General features: G+C 43.2%; 1 non-coding gene across 1 annotated transcript; it reads right to left on the bottom strand.

Moving 5' to 3' along the window:
* Positions 1–1,770: 1,770 nt before the first annotated feature.
* Positions 1,771–1,856, bottom strand: trnak-uuu (transfer RNA lysine (anticodon UUU)). Its single transcript is given in 2 exon segments — positions 1,771–1,806; positions 1,820–1,856. It is a non-coding gene; the product is annotated as a tRNA-Lys (tRNA).
* Between the last annotated feature and the right edge of the window lie 6,759 nt (positions 1,857–8,615).

Raw genomic sequence — 8,615 nt, 5'->3', positions numbered from 1 at the left:
AAATGGCAGAGACGTTAAACAAGTATTTTGTATCTGTCGTCATAGTAGAAGACACAAAAATCATACCAGAACGATTGGGGAACCAAGGTTGTAATGAGAGTGAGGAACCTAAAGCAATTAAGATTAGTAATGAAAAAGTACTGGAGGAATTAATGGGACTAAAAGCTGACAAATTCATTGGCCCTGGTGGCCTACATCCTAGGGTTTTAAAAGAGGTGGCTGCAGAGATAGTGGATGCATTGGTTTTATCTTCCAGAGTTCCCATGATTCCAGAAAGGTCCCCATGGATTGGGAGGTACCAAAAGTAACCCCGCTATTCAGGAAAGGAGGGAGAGAGGAAACAGGGAACTGCAAGCAATTTAGCCTGACAATAGTAGGAGGGAAAATGTTCGAATCTATTACTAGGGACTTGATAATCATAACATGATTAGGCACATGCAACACGGTTTTGTGAAAGTGAAATCGTGTTTGACAACTCTGTTCGAGGTTATGAGGGTGCAGATAGCAGGGTAGATAAGGGAGAACGAGTGGATCTAGAATATTTGGATTTTCAAAAGGCAATCGATAAGGTGCCACACAAAAGTTTGTTAGACAAGATTAGGGCTCATGGGATAGTGGGTAATATATCAACATGGATTGAGGATTTGTTGATGTACATAAAATAGAAAGTCGGAATAAACAGGTCATATTCGGGTTGGCAGGTTGTAACTAGTGGGGTGCCGTGAATATCAGTGCTTGGGCCTCAGATATTTACAATCGATATTAATGACTTAGATGAGGGGACCGAGTGTAATGTATCCAAGTTTGCTGACGATACAAAACTAGGTGGGATAGTAAGCTGTGAGGAGGACGCAAAGAGGATGCAAAGTGATACAGACAGGTTAAGTGAGTGGGCGAGAAGTTGGCAGATGAATTATAACGTGGGGAAATGTGAGGTTATTCACTTTGGTAGGAAGAATTGAAAAGCAGAATATCTTTTCAAAGGTGAGAGACTGCGAAATGTTGGTATTCAGAGGGATTTGTGTGCTCTTGCACACGGATCACAGAAAGTTAACATGCAGATGCAGCAAGCAATTAGAAAAGCAAATGGTATGTTGCCCTTTATTGCGAGGTGGTTGGAGTACAAAGATAAGGAAGCCTTGCTGTAATTATATAGGGTTTGGCAAGACCACATCTGGAGTACTGTGTACAGTTTTGATCTCCTTACCTGCGGAACGATACACTTGCCTTAGAGTGGATGCAACAAAGGTTCACTCGATTGATTCCTGGGATGAGAGGGTTGTCTTGTGAGGAGGAATTGAGTAGAATGGGCCTATATTCTCTGCAGTTTTCAATAATCAGGTGATCTCATTGAAACATATAAAATTCTTAGAGGGCTTGACAGGGTAGATGCTGGCATGCTGTTTCCCCTTGCTGGAGAGTCTAGAGCTAATGATGATAATCTCAAGATAAGGGGCCGGCCATTCAGTACAGAGATGAGGAATAATTTCTTCACTGAGAAGGTTGTGAACTATTGGAATTCTCGACCCCAGAGGGCTGTGGATGCTGAGCCATTGAATAGATTCAAAACTGAGATAGATAGAATGCTGGACACGAAGGAACTCAAAGGATATGGGGACAGGTCAGGAAAGTGGAGTTGAGGTCGAAAATCAGCGATGACCTTATCAAATTGGCGAAGTCGGATCGAGGGACTGTATGGTCAACTCTTGCTCCTTTCGCTGATTTTGCTCCGCTGGAAAAGCAGAACTTGCCAGCTATTTTAAAAGTTTTCGCCTGAACAGGGACTTGAACCCTGGACCCTCAGATCACTACCCGTTCTTAAAAGTCTGATGCTCTACCGACTGAGCTATCCAGGCTCGTTGTTGGATTAGCTTCCATCATACAGATTCATGGTCGGACTCTGAATTATCCCTGTCGATGTCGAATTCGGGAGAGTGTCCCTTTTATCCAATTTTCAGCAACGTGTTGAGGAGAATCCTTGCTTCTGTTGAACATGATGAAAGAAACATGGACAGCGAACTCGTGATTTTGCAATTCTTCTTGTTTGTACAAAATGTCTTGTCATTCGTTAGCAGCAATTAAAAACAACACTTTACCCAATGGCTCAAAAGCTAAACTTGTCCCACACGGGAGCTGGAAAAGGCCTCTCGACCTTTCAGCCGATCAACAATTGAAAGCTGAATAATTTCAACCGTCACACCGTGACACCAGGCAGCAGACTTACTTCCCGAATTTTCCAGACACGACACTTCAAACCGATGAAAACCTGCTTCACGGAAAGAAGAATTGTGTTTTTGGTTCTTTCGATTTAAAGATGTCGTGCCGGCCGCTTTACCATTTCAGTTGTCGCCAATTGCCCACTCTCCCTCCTTTTAACAAATAAACTCTCACCTGCTATTGCAAGACGGTCGGCCAGAGGAGCCTCAGTGCCCACATGGGGACATGAAGAAGTCGATGTGTTCTGGAACCGGTTTTACATTGAAATCCAGTCAAAATGTTGAGAAGGTTCAACTACTTTAGACGGCGCTGGAGCTCACAACCTCGGCATTTCTCGAGCGTATAATTATTGTGGAAGTAACGCGCGCTGACCGATTGCGCCACTGGAGCCGCGCACGGTCTGTGTCCCCAGCGCTCCCATCAAACAGCTTCATCCTCGGTCTCTCAATTATCGCTTCGTGATCTTTCCCACACAGAAGCCTCCAACCAAGAGGCGATTCGTTAAACATCCGCAGCGACATTTAAAAGCCGTGGCATCTCAAACAAAACCCCAGACCATAAGAACTTTTAATGATATTGTTATTATAATTAACTTAAGGACAATTATTTTCATGATACTTTGAGGATTTGCGGAAATTGGGAGCTGAAACTAAGAAACTCTCTCTGGGCTGTCGTTGATTGAAGAGATGGGCGTTATTTCATTTAAAAACCGAGACTCGGAACTTTCTGATGGAGAAGAGTGACAGAAGATTGTGATTAGTGACAGTTGCCGGGGAGATCCAGAGGAGACGAAGAAAAGTCAAAGTCACAGCTGTGACAGCTCAAGTGCTCCGCTTATCTGTAATATTTAAAAAGTAATGTACAGTACAGGACAAACCGATTTAGTATCGGTTATAAAAATATTAAAGTCCAGGGTTCAAAGGCGGATTCGTAAAAAGGGAACGGATTTAACCGCCAGACCGAAATCATTCCACATGAATCTGAAGCGTCTTGGGGAAAACGGCAGTGCGAACTGTTATGTTCGTGTCATGACTTGAAAGACCCTCCAATTACCGACAGTATCTTTGAACGAGTTGTGCAGCAAAACCGCGATTGAAGCCGCTTTGCATTCGTCAAACGTGTCGGTGACGATATTGAGGTTGAAAAGGGTCGATTTCAATTATTTGAAATCTCACCATGTGACCCGAAGATTGACCGCAGAATCGAGTTTTTCCTGTAAGTCCTGAATTGAAGGGAAAGGCGCAACAAGCTGGTCGGAAAATGAAGAGCAGAAAATGTGAATGAAACTTGCACGAGTGAAAATCCCAGTATGTTGGAAGACTCAGTCCCCAGTGGTGGAGAGGATTGGTATTTCAAGCTGTCTCACAGCTCACACACACACAATTGGCTCATTTAATCACCTTCAACAACTCGAATACATCAACACTTAATCTTCTGTACACAAGGAAATACAAACCTTTTCTATGCAACTCGTCCGCATAATTTAAACATTTTAGCTCCGGTATAATTCTGGAGATTCTGCGCTGCACCCCCTCCAAGGCCAATATATCCTCCCTGAGGTGTGGTGCTTGGAACTGAATGCAGTACTCGAAATGTGGTCTCAGCAGAGTTTATAAAACTGTAACATAGCGTACACCCCTTTGAATTCCAGCTCCCTTAAGATAAAGGCCAAAGTTCCATTCGCCTCTTTAATAATTTTTTGTAACTGTCCATGACTTTTCACGATTTCTGCACTTGGACCCGTAAACATCTTTCCTCCCCCACAGTTCCTGGCTTCTCACCAGTTAGAAAATATTCTCATCTATCTTGCTTAGGTCCAAAGTGGATGACCTCACACTTCCCCATATTGAAAGATTGAACAGTGTTCGGCTCTGTTCCATCGAAAATAGAAGGCTGAGGGTGACCTGAAATAGCACTTTAAGATTATGCAAGGGTTTGATCGGTCAGACGTAGATAAGGTGTTTGCAATTTTGTGGGGAGGATTCCAAAATTGGGGCCATAAATATAAGATAGTCACAAATTAATCCAATATGGCATTCAAGAGAACCATATTTACAAAGAGGCTCGCTATAATGTGCAACTCGCTACCACAAGGAGTAGTTAAGGCGAAAAGCATGGATGTATTTACGGGGAAGAGAGATAAACACATGGAGGAGAAAGGAATATTAGGGTTTGCTCATAGGGTTAGATGAAGAGGGGTTGGAGGAGGCTGGTCTGCAGCGTAAACATCCGGAATAGACAAGTGAGGCCGAATTGTCTGTTTAAGAACATAGAACATAAGAAATAGGAGCAGGAGTAGGCCAATCGGCCCTTCGAGCCTGCTCCGCCTTTCAATAAGATCATGGCTGATCTGATCCTCACCTCAAATCTAAATTCATGTCCAATTTCCTGCCCGCTCCCCGAAACCACTAATTCCCTTTACTTCTCAGAAACTGTCTATTTCTGTTTTAAATGGATTAAATGATGTAGCTTCCACAGCTTTCTGGGGCAGCAAATTCCACAGACCTACTGCCCTCTGAGTGAAGAAGTTTCTCCTCATCTCAGTTTTGAAAGAGCAGCCCCTTATTCTAAGATTATGCCCCCTAGTTCTAGTTTCACCCATCCTTGGGAACATCCTTACCGCATCCACCCGATCAAGCCCCTTCACAATCTTATATGTTTCAATAAGATCGCCTCTCATTCTTCTGAACTCCAATGAGTAGAGTCCCAATCTACTCAACCTCTCCTCATATGTCCTCCCCCTCATCCCCGGGATTAACCGAGTGAACCTTCTTTGTATTGCATCGAGAGCAAGTATGTCTTTTCTTAAGTATGGACACCAAAACTGTATGCAGTATTCCAGGTGCGGTCTCACCAATACCTTATATAACTGTAGCAATTCCTCCCTGTTTTTATATTCTATCCCCCTAGCAATAAAAGCCAACATTCCGTTGGCCTTCTTGATCACCTGCTGCACCTGCATACTAACTTTTTGATTTTCTTGCACTAGGACCCCCAGATCCCTTTGTACTGCAGTACTTTCCAGTTTCTCGCCATTAAGATAATATTTTGCTCTCTGATTCTTCCTGCCAAAGTGCATAACCTCACATTTTCCAATATTGTATTGCATCTGCCAAATCTCCGCCCACTCACCCAGCCTGTTCATATCCCATTGTAGTTTTTTATGTCCTCCTCACTCTCTACTTTCCCTCCAATCTTTGGATCATCTGAAAACGTTGATATGTTATACTCGGTCCCCTCCTCTGTGATGTACATTCAAAGAAAATTCCATGTAAGCTCCATCTGCCACAGTTTTACCAACTCACTTCATCTATCAATTTTGCTTTGCAACTTTATGCTCCCATCTACATTACTCATGGTGCCACCTAACTTGGTGTCATCGACAAACTTGGATATATGGCTCTCTATTTCTTCATTTGCCTCATTTATACATATGGTAAAAAGCTGATTCCCCGGTACAGATCCGTGGGGGACACCACTAATCACATCCTGTCAATTTGAGCACAAACCCATTATCCCTGCTCTCTGTCTCCTACCTCACAATCAACTCTCACCCCATGTCAATAGGCTGCTTTAATTTCCATGTGCTCTCATTTCTGTTTACAGTCTCTTATGTTGTACGTTATCGAATGCATCTGGAATTCAATGTACATATAACACCCATAGACACTGCATTATCTACCACGTTATTACATCTTCAAAAAGTTCAACTAGTTTCGTTAGACTTGACTTACCCTTTACAAATCCATGCTGGCTCTCTCTGATCAATCCATGTGTATCCAAGTGCTCAGTTATTCTTTCCCTCATAACAGATACTGGTAACTTCACCACAACAGACGTCAGACTAATAGGTCTATAACTTCCGACTTTATCTCTCCTCCCCTTCCTAAATAATGGAGTCACATTGCCAATTTTTCAATCCATGTAACAATTCCTGAAACAAGAGAGTTTTGAACGATCATGACTGAAGCATGTACAATTTCCGACTCCTCTTAATTCCCTGGGATGGTCACCATCAGGTCCTGGAGATTTGCCTATCTTTAATCGAATTATTTTCACCAATATCATTATTTTAGTTTGACTGAATCCCTTTGATTTATTTCTGGGCTCGATGAGGTAAAGGTTTCATTCTCGATTCGAGGGTCATGCCCCGGAGAAGCCGTAATTTAGCCCTCGTCTTTTGATCTGGAGCTGCGGCACAAACTTTTGCAAAGAGGGAAAAAAAGTCCCCAAATCAGTCCACCTGGATCTCAAGCGCTTTCGGAAGAAGTTCAGTTTAGACAATCAAGGCCTTAAAGGCATCTCAGTGACCGACACTTCCATTGAACGAGCTTTCTTTGCAATTGCCTTCCACCTTGAAATCGCTCTGGGCTTTCATCTCACTGAAGCAGAGTTTGGACGCTTTGTGTCTGTGAGCATGTCGGTGACGAGTTTAGCTTTGATATGGGTCGCTTTCAATTTTGAAGATCTCGCCAAGTTCAGGGAAAAGAAACCGAGAATCGAATTGTCCCTGTAAGTGATGAATTGAAGGGATTGGTGCTCCAAGCAGATCTGGAAAATGCACAGTGCAGTCGCTCAGGAGTTCCAAATCCACCCTCTCGCCACTCGGCGATCATATTACCTAAACTTTACTCTGGCCCAGTGTCACCGTGCTGAAATCGAGTATTTCTCCGGCACGTTTCTCTTAACTTCATAGTTGCTGGTTTAAGAGTGAAGACTCGATCGTTGGATTTTCACTCCTGCAAGCTGCAACTATTCATTTTAGAAAAGGGAACTGACAGGAGACAGCTGTTATATTGGTCGATGCAACCTCAAGGTTTAGCTCAGTGAATTATTGGTTTAGAAGGTGACCTCTTCACTTGTCTCGATTGTGCTATTGGTTAGATTGTTTCGAGCCCTTATTTTATTTTTCCTAATGATTCATCTCCTCAAAGTTCCAGGGTTTCAATGTGCATTTTGTCTGCAAGAAAATGTACCGTGATCATTGCCGACTGAGCAGAGATAATATTCCACCATTGACCCTGGGGACTAAAAAAAAACCTTGTGATTGGATAGCAGGCACATGAAACTCATAAAGGAATGGAACATTGGCTTCACGGAAATCACAATTCATCTTGACAGACAAGGCCCCGAAAGGCGAAATCGCTGTGACATGGAGATTTCTGTAGTGAGCGTGACCGGAGTGTATCTATGTTCAGAGAATAAATGTCACACTCTTTATGTTGCAAAAGCAAAACGGTGGGGACTTTTGTCACAGCCCGATGCCTTTCGTGTTGTATCAGATGTCCCTCGTTGCGTTCCTTTCATCTTGATCGCGTAACCAGTTAGGGCGTTCCTGTGATAAACGGCGACAATTGCCTGTTATTGATGAATTTAACAACGGCTGCACCAGATTCCTGGCGTCATAAACACTGAACTTTTAATCCCACTCTTAAGATACAGTCTGTAAAATGATGAAATTTCATCACATGCAAAGCACAAAAATCAAAGATTCCAACCACTCGCTGTGTAAAGAAGCTTTTACTCATGTCGCCTTTGGTTCTTTTGCCAATCGCCTTAAATCTATGCCCTTTGGTTCATGTCCCTTCCGCCAATGGGAACAGTTTCACTCTATCTATTCTGTCTAGGCCCTTCATGATTTTGAATATATCTCTGAAATCTCCCCTCAGCCTTCTCAGTTCCAAGGAGAACAATCCCAGCTTCTCCGGATGATCCATGTAATTTAAGTCCCTCATCCCTGGAATCATTCCAGTAAATCTCCTCTGCAGCCGCTCAAGGCCTTCACATCCTTCCAAAAGTGCACAGCCCAGAACTGGAAACAATACTTCATAGTGTTTTATAAAGGTTCATCATGACTTCCTTGTTTTTGCACTCTATGCCCTCTTTATAAAGCCCGGGACCACGTCTGCTTTTTAAACCACTTTCTCAACCTGCCCTGTCACTTTCAACGATTTGTGCACATATACCCTCAGGTCCCTCTGTTCCTCTAACCCTTTTAGATTTGGGCCCTGTATTTTATATTGCCTCTCCTCGTTTTTCCCACCGAAATGCATCACCTCGCATGTTTCCGTGTTAAACTTCATCTGCCACGTGTCCGTCCATGCCACCAGCGTGTCCATATCCACTTCAAGTCTATCCACCTCACTGATCTCTACACTTCCAAGTTTTGTGTCATCTGCAAATTTTCATATTGTACCCTTTACTCCAAAATCCAAGTCATTAATATCTATCAAGAAAAGTAGTGGTCCCAGCACCGACCCCTATGGAACACCATTGCCCACCTCCCTCCAGTCCAAAAAACAACCATTCACCACAACTCTGTTTCCTGTCATTTAGCCAGTGCTGCATCCATGTTACTATTGCCCCCTTTATTCCATGGACTGCAATCTTGATAGCAA

Source organism: Heptranchias perlo, chromosome 20, assembly GCF_035084215.1.
Source record: "Heptranchias perlo isolate sHepPer1 chromosome 20, sHepPer1.hap1, whole genome shotgun sequence".
Classification (NCBI taxonomy): domain Eukaryota; kingdom Metazoa; phylum Chordata; class Chondrichthyes; order Hexanchiformes; family Hexanchidae; genus Heptranchias; species Heptranchias perlo.
This window is presented reverse-complemented; position numbering and strand designations above follow the sequence as displayed.